We start from the raw sequence: 13,779 nt of genomic DNA on the forward strand, positions 1-13,779 counted from the left end.
TCCTATGGTTTGAGCAATACTTGATATCTGATTTGTGCCTGGCCACGGAAGTGTTCGTTTGCTTCTTATGTTGTGCGTTGCTATTAGCGGCCAGCCCGTGTGGTTGTAGGCCCATCTTTGTACTTTTTACTTTAATTGCTCAATAAAAGTTTTTTTTTTTTTAAATAAATAAAAAAAAATGTTACTGCTAGAGCAAGAGATAACTCTGTGCATGATAGTAGAAGGAAACAACAGTTTAGGGACATTCGTAAACGAATGTTCCGCAACAGGATAATTGGCAATTTGTTAAAAAATATTAAGAAAGGTCAACAGAAAGTGGTTTTTTATAAGAGAAAAAAAAAAGTTGAGAAAGTTATTGATCAGGCATTCGAAATTAAACGAAAGTTATTTATTTTGATAATCAATAGAATTAGGAAGCTAAACAAGGCAATTTATGATTTCAAAACAAATAGTAGATGGAAGAGAACAGTTAATCGTAGTAATTTTTGTGAAGTTTTTTCAGGAGAATGGATGCATAGTTCAAGTTGTGAGGCATTTTTTAATGAGGAGAGTTATTTCCAGGATAATGATTTGGTGCATGCAGTTGACACCAATGGTCGAGCTTATGAGGTGAAAGATGGTTGTCCAGTTGAAAAAGAAAAACTTGTGACAACAGAGACAGAAGAGGTGTTAGGTAATGAGGTTTTAGGAAGACGTCCTAAGGGACCTGTGTACACCTGGAAGTGTAGTAATATTTGTAGTGTGCGACAGGATTCCATCAATTTGCTTTGTGATTTTGTACGGACATTTAATAAGAAAAGTTTGAAGCAGAAAATGAAGTTGTTGCAAGAATTAGATCCTTGCAGAGTGAGAGAAGTGACAGGTTTGCATGGTCATTCACTGGCTTGTCTTTCCAGGAGAGTATGCCAGAGTGTTTTTCATCATTTCAGGATGCTAGCAGTGCATCATAATAAAGTGAGGAAATTAGTTAGAATGTTGTATTATGCTAAGAGTCCAGCAGTTATGCTTAAACAATTATGCGCTGCTCTTTTGCATGGTTCTGAAATAGATGTGAAGAATATGTGTGAAGAAATTGAGTTTTGTTACTTTGGAAGTAAAGAGGAGAATGTTGAAATTGACCCAGAAGAAGAGGGTAATGTGGAAGATAGTGTACAGGTTTCCAGTACAGATAATTTTCAGAAGGAAATTGCCACGTTTCAGGTGAAATCAAGTGAGAGGCCTAATTTCACTTGTGTGTGTTGTCGACGCACTTATTATAAGAATCAGACTAAGTTAGTGGATTTATATGCAAAAAGTGAAAGGGAAAATAATAGTGAATGGAAGGATTTCGCAACATACTTGATGGTAGAAAATTGTTTTGATTTGGGATTGGATCAACGTGTGTGTACTTATTGTTGTAATAAATTAAATCAAAACCAGATGCCTGCTAGAGCGGTTCATAATAATCAGGAATTGGTTGAGATTCCTTCTGAATTGAAGGATTTAAATACTTATGAATCTATTTTGATTCAAAGTATCCATCCCTTTCAGGCTATTGTAAGAATGGAGCCAAAAACAGGGAAATTGCCTCCATCAGATTTACAGAGAGGATTAAAGGGAAGAGTTGTTTATTTGCCTCTAGATTTGAAGAAAAACATTAACACAATTGGAGTAGAAAAAGTGGAAGAGGAACCTCTGGTTATCTTAGTTAATGGGGTTCCGACAAAGAATAAGAAAATATGGCAAGATTTAGTAGATGTTAGGAAAGTCAAAAAGGCAACATTGTATTTGAAAAAAAATAATAAGTACTATAAGAATGTATATGTTGCAGAAGAGGAAGTAAGTGAAGAAGAGGATAGCGATTTGTGTGCTGGTCAAATTGAGAAAGTAGAACCCTCTAAAAGTGAAGAAATATATGAACATTATAGTGTTCATCCTTTGCATTCCAAGGAAGTCATGGGGAATGCTATTGAGTTGTTTCAAATGAAACAAGCCAAAGGGAGTCCCATTAGTGTTTGGGAGGAAAGTTTGGAAGCTCGGTGTTTCCCACAGCTATTTCCAACAGGTCAAGGAGGAAGATATGATGAGCGACCTCATCAAATTCCTGTTTCTGAATACCGGACTTTACGATTGTATGCAGAAGATGCTAGGTTTCGACAATGCATTCCCTATTTGTTTCATCTCCTGTTTGAAAGCGATCTGTCTGGACTGTCATATGCAGTGAACCACATCTTGAAAAGTGGTATACAGATGCAAAACATCTCGGCAAGTGACTTTTTTTGATAAAGTCAATGTCCAAGACAGTATTTTGGATTGTCACCTGATTAATCTCATGGCGTGTCAGCGTGGTACTAATGAGTACTGGTACCGTCGTCATGGTGATTTAAAATGTATGCTGAGGAACTTAGGAACTCCCACATGGTTCCTCACTCTGAGCTGTGCCGAGTATGGCTGGGAAGACTTACTTGAATTTCTACGAGAGGCAAATGGAAACATTGAAAACATCGAATTCAAGACACCCGGAGAACTGTGCTCTTTGGATCCAGTGAATGTATGCAGGTACTTCAATCATAGATTTGAAGCTATGATGTCTTTCATCATGAATAAGAAGAATCCACCTCTTGGAGAGGTGTTGGATTTCTTCTGGAGAAAGGAGTACCAAGCAAGAGGTGCTCCTCATATACATATGCTGCTGTGGATCAAGGATGCACCTAAGTTTGGAACAGATCCAGAAGACTTAGTGATGAGTTTCATACAACAGTATTCTACATGTGCTGTTCCAAACGCAAAGGAGGACAAAAGCCTAAGAGAACAAGTTCTACACTTCCAAAGCCATCGTTGCGGAAAGTACTGTCGTCGTAAATTCAGAAACAAGGACAAGTTCTACACCAAATGTCGTTTCGCCTTTCCACGACCGGTGATTTCTAAAGGAAGAGTGAACTTCGCTGCGACATAATGTGATGAAGAAATCACCTAAAAATACATACAATTTGAAAAGGAACGAAGAGTCCAAGTACATCAACGACTACAACCCAGTGATTTTGTCCATGTGGAATGCTAACATGGATATACAGTTTGTGGCTGATAACTGTATGGCTGTGGCTCGGTATGTGACATCTTACATCACCAAAAAAGAAAAGACAGAATTGAAGGATATGTGGGAGGACATTTCCCATGAAAAGAGCCTCAGTAAGAAGTTGTACAGTTTCAGTCTGAAGATGTTGTCGCATCGAGAAATCGGAGCTTACGAATGTTCTGACCGGTTGTCTTCAGCAAGTGTCTATGCCAAATCTAGGAGTATCGTTTGGGCGAGTCTTGGTCTTGCTGCAATGCGTAATCGAGTTCTGAAACCTGTGCGGGAAATTGAGTATTTGGCGGAAAAGGAGCCAAACAGTAACCGATATTTTGAAGACCAACATGTTGGATACATATTATCCAAATCGAAGCAGTCACCTCGAGAATGTTTGTCTGTATGAGGTTCTACAAAATTACGTATTCAAGAGGAACATCAAAGAAGATATTGATGAAGGAGTGTATGCTGTAATTGGAAGTGAGGGATGTCTGGTCAAGCAAAGAAAATGCCACTTGGTAAACCATCGAAAATTGAGTGGCGAATCTCCTGAAAAAAAGGAGTTTTTCTATTTAGCACTTTTGCAACTTTTTAAGCCTTGGCGTGCAGAAGAGGAACTGCTTGGAGATTTCCTCTGTTATGAAGACTCTTTCACTGCCGCCAAGGAGACCATAGAATGTCCTGCTTTTCCCAAATATCTTGAAATGTTGAATGCGGAAATCGAGCAGGAAGCAACGATTGCAGCCGAGATTGCCAGAGACAGTTCTCAGGACAGTCAGAGTTCTGTTTCATTGAGTCAGGATCCACTAGGAGGACCTGTTATCGAAAATGAAGCTGCCACTGCCATGAATGAAGTGGAAAGAGCCATGGCACATGCTCAAGAGGATGTGGTTAACTTAGAAGACTTGGAAAGACAACTCAACGTTGAGCAGAGGAAAATATATGACGAAGTTACCAAGCAAATTGATCATGGATTAAGTCATGAGAAGAAAGAGTGCTCATGTACGTCGTTGAAGCCTGTCCGACTGTACGTGAGTGGAGAAGCGGGAACTGGAAAAAGTTTCCTCATTAAAGCAATTTCATGTTATTTGCAGGAAAGGACTGAGTCATCCCTGTCTTGTGTTGTCACCGCTCCAACTGGACTGGCAGCACATAACATTAAAGGTATTACTTTGCATCGTCTATTGATGCTACCAGTGGAGCATGATAACAAATTACAATACCACAAGTTATCTGGAGATGCTTGTTGTGAAGTTTCAAGAGTCTTGAGGAAAATGAAACTTCTTATCATTGACGAAGTAAGCATGGTTTCTAATGTCATTCTTGCCTTTGTGCATTTGAGAATGCAAGAAGTTCTTAAAACAGAGTATGATGTGTTATTTGGTGGCAAACACATCATTGTTTTCGGAGATCTTCTGCAGCTGACACCAGTGAAAGGACAACCTGTGTTCAAAATGCTCACGCATGAAGATACCAGGAAGTGCCTAGGGAGCATTGGCAACGTCAATATATGGTTAAACTTCAATTATGCTGAACTGCATGAAAATATGCGTCAGGCGAAGGATGAAGATTACAAGAATATTCTACAAGATGTTAGAATTGGAAAAGAGACCGAGCATGGGAAAGAAGCTTTACATGCACGATTACTGTCAAATTTATATCCAGAACAAGACGTTGTGCCTGAGAATATTTTTCAGAAAATTACTGAGAAGAAATCTGGAATATGTTTGATGCCAACTCTTGCAGAATGTGCCATCTTCAACAACAAAATGTTGCATTTAGAAAACCAGAAGATTGTGAAACTGGAAGCTATTGACAGAGTAGAGCATATGGGATCAACAATTATGTTGTCTGAGAATTTGAAAACAAAATTGGATTCATTAGAGAAGACTATATCTAAAACTGCAGGTTTTGAAAAGACTCTGAATGTGTGCTTAAACTGCCGTATAATTTTAAGAAGGAATTTACATGTTGAAAGAGGTCTGGTAAATGGATCAATGGGTAATGTTGTTGATTTTGTGAAATACAGAAATAGAGATGGAATTGAATTTTTAAAAATTAAATTTGACGGCATTGAGGAAGTACAGCTAATTGGTCGTTGTTCTGCTAGATTTTTCTTGTAAAAGACTTATATGTTCGCCGTAAGCAGTTTCCTGTTTGCTTGGCATATGCGGTGACAATCCATAAATCGCAAGGTTTAAGTGTAGACAGTGCATTGGTGAATATTGGCAGTTCTGTGTTCAAGGAGGGTATGGCATATGTGGCATTGTCACGAGTTAGAACTTTATCGGGATTGTACTTGATTGAGTGTGATGTCACAAACATTTGTGCGGATTTAGATTGTGTTAAGGAATACAATAGGTTAAGAAGAGAGTATGCGCCACATTTGCCTCAATATCCTTTGTTTGATAAACGTGTGGTAGGCCGGAAACGAAGAAATGTGACCAATAGTAGGGAGGTTGTAGCAAAAAGACGAAAAGTCGATGAACCTGAAATTATAAGCAGAAAGAAAAAGGATTCTGTTGAAGATGTTGTTGGTTTTCAATTTGAAAACAGTTCTGGTGTCAACTGCTATGCTAATGTAGTGGTTAATGTTTTGTTTTCTCTAGAAAATGTAAAAGAAGAGATTGTGGTCAATTCTGATCAAAGATTTTGCAGTTTGTTAAATTCTGTGTTAGAGAAATGTAGCACTGATAGAACAAAAATAGAAAGTGTGTCTGAAATTCGAAATCTGTTAGACAGATGTTCAGGTCAAACACAATTCTCTCAAAATATTCAGCAAGATTGTCAGGAGTTTTTAATGTATATGCTTGATGTATTGCATGCTGAAGGTGTAGATGTAGATCACCTGTTTGGGCTTTCCTATCAATGGCAGCATGACTGCGAGAACTGTAGGGTATCAAGTACTACTAGTGTAGACTCAGAAAGATTTATATATTTAACTTTGCCAGACAGTAAATCAGTGTCCTTTAATAAGCTAGTAAAAGCAGCTGATCACAACATGGAGTGTAGCCAATGTAAGTCTGAAATGTTGTCAACATTATTTATACGAACAAATGGCCAGTATGTCATTTTAATTTTCCAACGATGTAGGCCTGATGGAACAAAATTGACAACTTTAATTAAAAATGTTGTGGCTTCACAGTTGTCAATATCAGGAAGGACTTTTGTAACTGCAGCAATTATATATCATGACGGTCCTTCAATAACATCAGGACATTACACAGCTTATTTAAAGTCTAGAAATGGCTGGTCATTCTGCAATGATTCTGTTTTAACTTTTAAAAAAAAATTGCCTTTTGACCTTCAAAATTCTTACCTGGTGTTTTTAAAACCAAAATTTTAGGGAAGGAATCTCAGGATTTGCTCTGAGGAATTTCAAGAGGTTCTAATGGCTCCTACACGATTTGGCCTTGAGGATAAGTGTAGTACAGAGTCAAAAGTTATTTTTGAGTTTTAAATAGTTCCTGGAAAAAAAGAAGATTTTCTTACAGAAAGTGGTGGGCAGAGATTAGTTGAAGGACAACAGAGTATTTCCCAAAGCAAACGGTGTTCTTACCATAACACTTGACGTCATGGAAAAATAACTGCACTTTGTATGAGTTCAGAAAAACTGTTTCTTTTTATAAGCTAATTCAAGCAGCCAATCAAAACATGGAGTAGAGGGAATGTAAGTCTGCAATGCTGTCTAGATTATTGGTCCAAACTGTTGATTATAATGTCATTTTGAAAATCCAACTATATAAACCTGATGAAAGTAAGTCTTCAACTTTAATTACAAATGTTGTGGCTACACAGTCGTTGATTTCAGGAAGAACATTTGTAACTGCAGCTATTATATGGCATTATGGTCATTTGACATATTCGCTTATTACACAGCTTATTGAAAATGTAAAAAAATGTGCTGTTTTGGAAATTATTCCCATTTGACTACGATACAATGTTGCCTTTTTATTTAAAAATATTCTTACTTTCTGTTTTCAGAAAAGAGAATTTAGGCTGGCCTATAATGATTCTAGGGGTTGATATAATTTTATCTACTGTTTTATATTGCTTTGTGATTAAAAGTGATGTAGAGAATTAAATAATTGTAGTACTCATAGAGGTAGTGTAAGTCTGCTTCATAGTAAGCAGTATCAGTGTCATAGGAAATGTAGAACATGAGTGAGCAAGAAGGGTAAGATATTACTAGTCCAGGATTGTGAAAGTGATCTTGAACGTTTTCTTTCTGAAAGTTGCGGAAATACAAAATGACGGGATTTGCTTAGAAGAATTCCAAGAGTTATAAATGGCTCTTACACGATTTGGCCTTGTGGAAACGTGCGGTAGAGAGCGAGAAGTCATTTCTTGTATGTAACATATTTTTCAAAACGATGGAGCTTTTCGCAAATGCCGCGTTAGAAATCAACATCGTGACGCGTCGCGGAAGCGTGACGTATCGTGTTGTCGCGTAATGCGTCTTATGACGCGCCGCCTTAGCCCACCCGGAAGTGCTCCGGTACGCGAACCGAGGCACGAAGCGCAGCTCCCCGGAAGCGATCCGGGGCGCGTCGCGAAAGCGCGACGTATCGCGTTGCCGCGTAATGCGTCTTATGACGCGCCGCGTTAGCGCACCCGGAAGTGCTCCGGAGCGCGAACCAAGGCGCGACGCGCAGCTCCCCGGAAGCGATCCGGGGCGCGTCCCGCAGCGCGTAACATAAGCATAACAGGTCATGTGACTTGTTAATAAAACTTTTCATTGGTTCATTTCACTTTTGGTTTCCTAATGATGTAAGGCTAGGTCATGTGACCTAAAAATAACACTTTTCATTGGTTTAGAACTATTTTTTTTCCAAAATGATGAAAGCCCCCACCTTTTTTCTCACTCTGACTTTCAACTTTGTGAAAGGAAGACCTATTTTGCTGAGTAGAAAATGGCTTCAGTAGTAGCTGCAGCTGGTGCACCCCCACCACCACCACCACCATCAAGGAAGAGAGGACCACCTCCACAGTTCCTTCCCAACACAGAGGAGGAAGAGGATGAAGAAGAGGAAGAGGAAATACAGCCAACACAGTTTTTACGTGAGGAGCCCCGGATATCTCACCACAAAAATAGTTTTATTTGGCAGTTTTTTTCTTTTCCTCAAGGACAAAAAAAAGTGAATGCTCGCTATGTGACATGCCTCATATGCAAAGAAGATTTATCTAGAGGCACAGATAAAAAGTCTAGTTTCGGCAACTATACTATGCACCGTCACATGCAGAGGTGGCATCCACTGAATTACAGCAGGGCAGAGATGCGTGACCTGCAAGACAACCCACCAACTCCTGTGGCCAGGACATCGGCACAGGTAACTCTGTCGGGGCCAGAGGCACGGGAAACAGTGCCAAACATTCAAGAAAATTTTGTGCACATGAAGATAGTGTGTATATATTGCGGTAACCTACTCTCATGTGGCAATATGAGTATTAATTTGATAAACAGAGCATATGAAAACCACAAGTGCTCTAAACGCCCCAAAAAAAAAAAAAAAAATTTGCTCCTGTTGAGCCCTTTCTAATGCCTGTTTTTCGTTGTTTCCCCCCCCAAAAAACCAAAAAAAACATAAAATTGTTAAAAAAAAAAAAAAAAAAAAAATTCAGAAAAATTAAAAAAATATATAAAACAACAAAAACATTAAAAAAAAGTTCTTTTCAGAAGTACCTCCCCTTTATAAAAAAAATTGCTAGAATGTTTAGCACTCTGGCAACCTCTATTTCTTTTGGTTCGCTTCCCGGTTCGCTCCCCGGTACGCGAACCAAAAAAATAAAAAAAATAAAAAAGAAGAGTAAGTATAAGGGAAGTAAACAGAGAGTAATGTTAAAAGAAAGACAGCTATAGGGACTAAACCAGAGATACTGTTTAATAGATTTATTTACCGAAGAAAAGATGAAAGAGGATATAATTGTGAAAAACAAAATAGATAAGGAAGTGAAAGAAAAAAAGGAGAGTAGAAGAATAACAAAGAAGAGTTTCTTAGAGAATATGAGTGAATGTTCAAAATAAGATTAAAACATGTGGAATAACAGAGAGAAAAAACAGAAAGCAGAAAAGAAGAAGTAACAGAAAAAGAATAATTAAAACAGCAAAGAAATCTAAATAACATAGGGGCATATTATCAACATAGGCAATAAAAGTTGTGCAGCTTTTATCGGCAGAAATGTGTCGCTAAAGCCGCTTTTGCGGCAGAAAACTGCCGCTAAAACCGCTTTTGCAGCAGTTTTCTGCCGATAAAAACAGCAATAATTTTATTGGCTGTGTTCATAATATGCCCCTTAGTGTGCTTCAACTACACAGAGAAAGCATAATGAACAAGTAGTGAAAGAGTGATCAGTCAGAGACACTAAGAGTAATAGAGATGGAGTGAGTGAACAAGAGTGAGGAACTATGAGAAGAGAGGGACTGAGAAAAGGAGTGGAAGGAGTAGAGTAAGTAAGTAATAGAGAAAGGAATGAGGGAAGTAGCAAAGGCAGGAAAGTGAGGGTTAAAGAAATGAAGCAGTGGAACTAATAGTAGTTAAATGTGATAGAAATGTAATGAAAAGAGTACAAAACATTTACCTTATAATTGTCGTTAACTTAGTCACTTGTTATTTTTATACTTTCAATCTGTGAAAGAAAGAACAAACATTTGAAAAATATTAAAACATGTATTTAAAAATTAGAAAAGACAAGGGAAAAGATTGAAGGACAAACAGTTTTTCAACAACTTTGACACTTACAGAAGCCTCTGCTTCTCCATGTCCCTACACAGTCCTAAAAATATACATTTTAAACTAACAGTATCTTGATGCAGATGAAGTGAGGCCTATCTTGCAACATGGTGCATCTTTTGCACTGCTGCTGTCTCACAAAAGTGATGCAACGGCAGCGCAAAAGAGGTGCACAGCCATCATAAAACTGTCCCTAACATTTTAAATGATTGTTTCAGGATGACAATAAGGTGTGTCCTATCCAGAGGTTTGTTTCAGGTAAGTCCTACTCAGGGTTGCAGATGAAATTTAGGCTTGTTGAAGAGTATAGAGGAGATAATACATGTGCAGGCCTACCAACGGAGTGAGTCATGTCCACTGCACTCTTGAACAAATGTGAGACCTCCTCTGTCTCCTGGAACAGGCCTAAACCTCATCTACACAATGTGATGTGTAATGTTAGGAAACACAGGTAATTTAATTGAAAAACGTGCAATTTTTTTTGCTCATTCCACAGTCACATCACCTGTGTTTCCTTTGCTTAGGTATCTCATTGTTTAGATGTAGTCTATCATATGAAAGACTACGTAGAATGTGAGCACTGTATGCAACAACTTTGACACTTACAGAAGCCTCAGCTTCTCCATGCCTCCTACACAGTTCTAAATGTATATCATAAATACAAAAAGTACAGAATTAATTATACATGTTAAATGGTTTATTTTTGCTGTTCTCAGAATTTATCAAATTTCACTAAAAATAGTGACTTGAAGGTATTCATCATATAACAGCGGGGAAAAAAAAACACAATCAAAATGATTGTGTTTAAAAAACCCATATAACATAACCAATCAGAAATCAGAACTCTTGAAAAGTAACTTACTTTCCATGACGTCGAAGGATATCCTATGAACAGCTTACACTCTGTTGTGCTGCTATTATTTTCAGCCCGCCACTTTCTGAAAGAAAAGCTCCATCGTTTTGAAAAATATGTTACATACAATAAATGACTTCTCGCTCTCTACCGCACGTTTCCACAAGGCCAAATCGTGTAAGAGCCATTTATAACTCTTGGAATTCTTCCAAGCAAATCCCGTCATTTTGTATTTCCGCAACTTTCAGAAAGAAAACGTTCAAGATCACTTTCACAATCCTGTACTAGTAATATCTCACCCTTCTTGCTCACTCATGTTCCACATTTCCTATGACACTGATACTGCTTACTATGAAGCAGACTTACACTACCTTTATGACTACTACAATTATTTAATTCTCTACATCACTTTTAATCACAAAGCAATTTAAAACAGTAGATAAAATTATATCAACCCCTAGAATCATTATAGGCCAGTTACCTACCCTAAATTCTCTTTTCTGAAAACAGAAAGTAAGAATATTTTTAAATAAAAAGGCAACATTGTATCATAGTCAAATAGGAATCATTTACGAAACAGCAGCTTTTTTTACATTTTCAATAAGCTGTGTAATAAGCGGATCTTGTCAAAGGACCATCATGTCATATAATAGCTGCACTGACTCCAGAATCCAGCGGCAGTCTTTGCTACACAGGCACAGCGGCACTTTGCTCACCTGCATACCAGCGCTCCAAGCCCACTCCTCGCCGCACCCGCTCCCCGGGTGCCGCTTCGACGTGAGCGCTGGACACCAGCTCAGCGGGGTACTTCTTGTGGCGGTAAGGCGGCTGTGGGCGCGAGGCGTCAGCGGGGCTGCGAGCGTGCAGGGACTTCATTTCCCAGAAGTCCCTGCTAGACCGACGGAGAGCTTCCGGTCCGCTCTCCCTGCTGGCCCGCCCCCCGCCCCCCCCCACGAGGAGCTTAAGAGGCATTCCTGACCTCCAACGTGTGGGACACTGACTCCAGAATCCAGCGGCAGTCTTTGCTACACAGGCACAGCGGCACTTTGCTCACCTGCATACCAGCGCTCCAAGCCCACTCCTCGCCGCACCCGCTCCACGGGTGCCGCTTCGACGTGAGCGCTGGACACCAGCTCAGCGGGGTACTTCTTGTGGCGGTAAGGCGGCTGTGGGCGCGAGGCGTCAGCGGGGCTGCGAGCGTGCAGGGACTTCATTTCCCAGAAGTCCCTGCTAGACCGACGGAGAGCTTCCGGTCCGCTCTCCCTGCTGGCCCGCCCCCCGCCCCCCCCCCACGAGGAGCTTAAGAGGCATTCCTGACCTCCAACGTGTGGGACACTGACTCCAGAATCCAGCGGCAGTCTTTGCTACACAGGCACAGCGGCACTTTGCTCACCTGCATACCAGCGCTCCAAGCCCACTCCTCGCCGCACCCGCTCCGCGGGTGCCGCTTCGACGTGAGCGCTGGACACCAGCTCAGCGGGGTACTTCTTGTGGCGGTAAGGCGGCTGTGGGCGCGAGGCGTCAGCGGGGCTGCGAGCGTGCAGGGACTTCATTTCCCAGAAGTCCCTGCTAGACCGACGGAGAGCTTCCGGTCCGCTCTCCCTGCTGGCCCGCCCCCCACGCCCCCTATATTTCTACTTCCGCCTCCCGCAGCGCAGGACGCAGCCCGGGCGAAGACAGGGCAAAGACTGGGCCGTTTGAGGCCGTTCGAGGTCTGAGCGGTCTGGTCTGGGCCCCCCCTCCTTCGCCCTTTCCCCGCAATCTGGTATTTGCGACTGTTCATTTTTTGCCCTGGTTGCTAGTTTTTGTTTGCCCACATGTGCACTCGTGTAACTCGCAATAGGGCGGCCAAGGGGGGGCTGGCCCAAAATGGGCCTATGGATGATTTCATCACACGGACGAACATTGCCATAGACCAGGAAATCAACAAACTGCAAACTAGAGTGTCCCTTGACTTGGAAGCTGCTAGGAAGCTGTCACTCGAATTTGCTACTCGTAAGAAATCCTCCCTTGGTCATATAGCATCTGCTACTACCCCTAATCGTGTTTATAATTCTGAGGGAGTTCTAACGTTGGCTGATGTTCATGATATTCCAGCTTCGCTCATCCCCTTCACACCTCTGTGTTCACTCGTTCTGCCTGAGGGTTTGCCCATCACTGTAGATAGCCCTCCCGATCCCCCCATTTCTACTTCACACTCCTTAGATATTTCTCTTGCTTCCACTTCCTACGGCGGACTAGATAGTATCCCGGTTAATCCTAATAAGAGAAAGCGTTCCCCCAGTACAACCTCTCCACAGAAAAAGACCATAACCCAGGGGGGTAATTTGTCCATTGTTGGCAACACAACAGCTGATGGTAGCCCTGGAATGCCCTACATTTCCCCTCTGGCTCCTTGGTGCGATAATAACGTGGGGATAGCCCCGGTGGTACCTGGAAGCACTTTATCAACGGAGAGAACAGACCCTGTCTTGAATGACCAGGAAGGGAGGGAAAGGGAATTCATAGGAGTGGTTTGGGACACCTTAAAAAGTCTTCTATCTCCCCTGGATTTAAGGCTCTCTCAAATAGAGAACAACCTCCTAGAGATGGAGAAAAGCATTATTGCTCTGGCCACTCTTGGCCTGAGAGGCCTTGAACACCAGGGTTTGATAGATAATAGCATGGCTCCCCAGGTTCCTACTCCTCCTACTCCCCCTCCCACAGTTATGCCTGGCTTGCCGCCTAACCCTATTGTGCCTTGTCCCACCCAGCCCATCCCTAAACCTCGCACCAAGAGAGTTGTTACCACAAACCCGGCATCCCAGCCTAGGGCCTATACCTCAAGCGTTCCCACCATTCAACCACATACTCGTACCAACTTGGCTGCCCCGAGAGCACAGAATCCCATTAGCTCTAGCCTTCGCCCTGCCCAGGTCTCTCAGAATAAATTCCCTACTCGTTCTTCTGGGGGTCCTCGTACCAAGAGTAATTTCCGAGGAGGATATATTGATCTTCCTCCTGAAGCCAATGATTATGTGGTGGTTTTGACGGGTGTCCCGGAAATAGAGAATGGCCAATACGAGCACCAGCATTCACTACACAACAAGGTCATGCATTGGCTCAATACCTACAGACCTATTCCCAATGGTAGGAGGAGCAGAGTT

This window comes from Lissotriton helveticus, chromosome 6 (assembly GCF_964261635.1).
Source record: "Lissotriton helveticus chromosome 6, aLisHel1.1, whole genome shotgun sequence".
Lineage (NCBI taxonomy): Eukaryota > Metazoa > Chordata > Amphibia > Caudata > Salamandridae > Lissotriton > Lissotriton helveticus.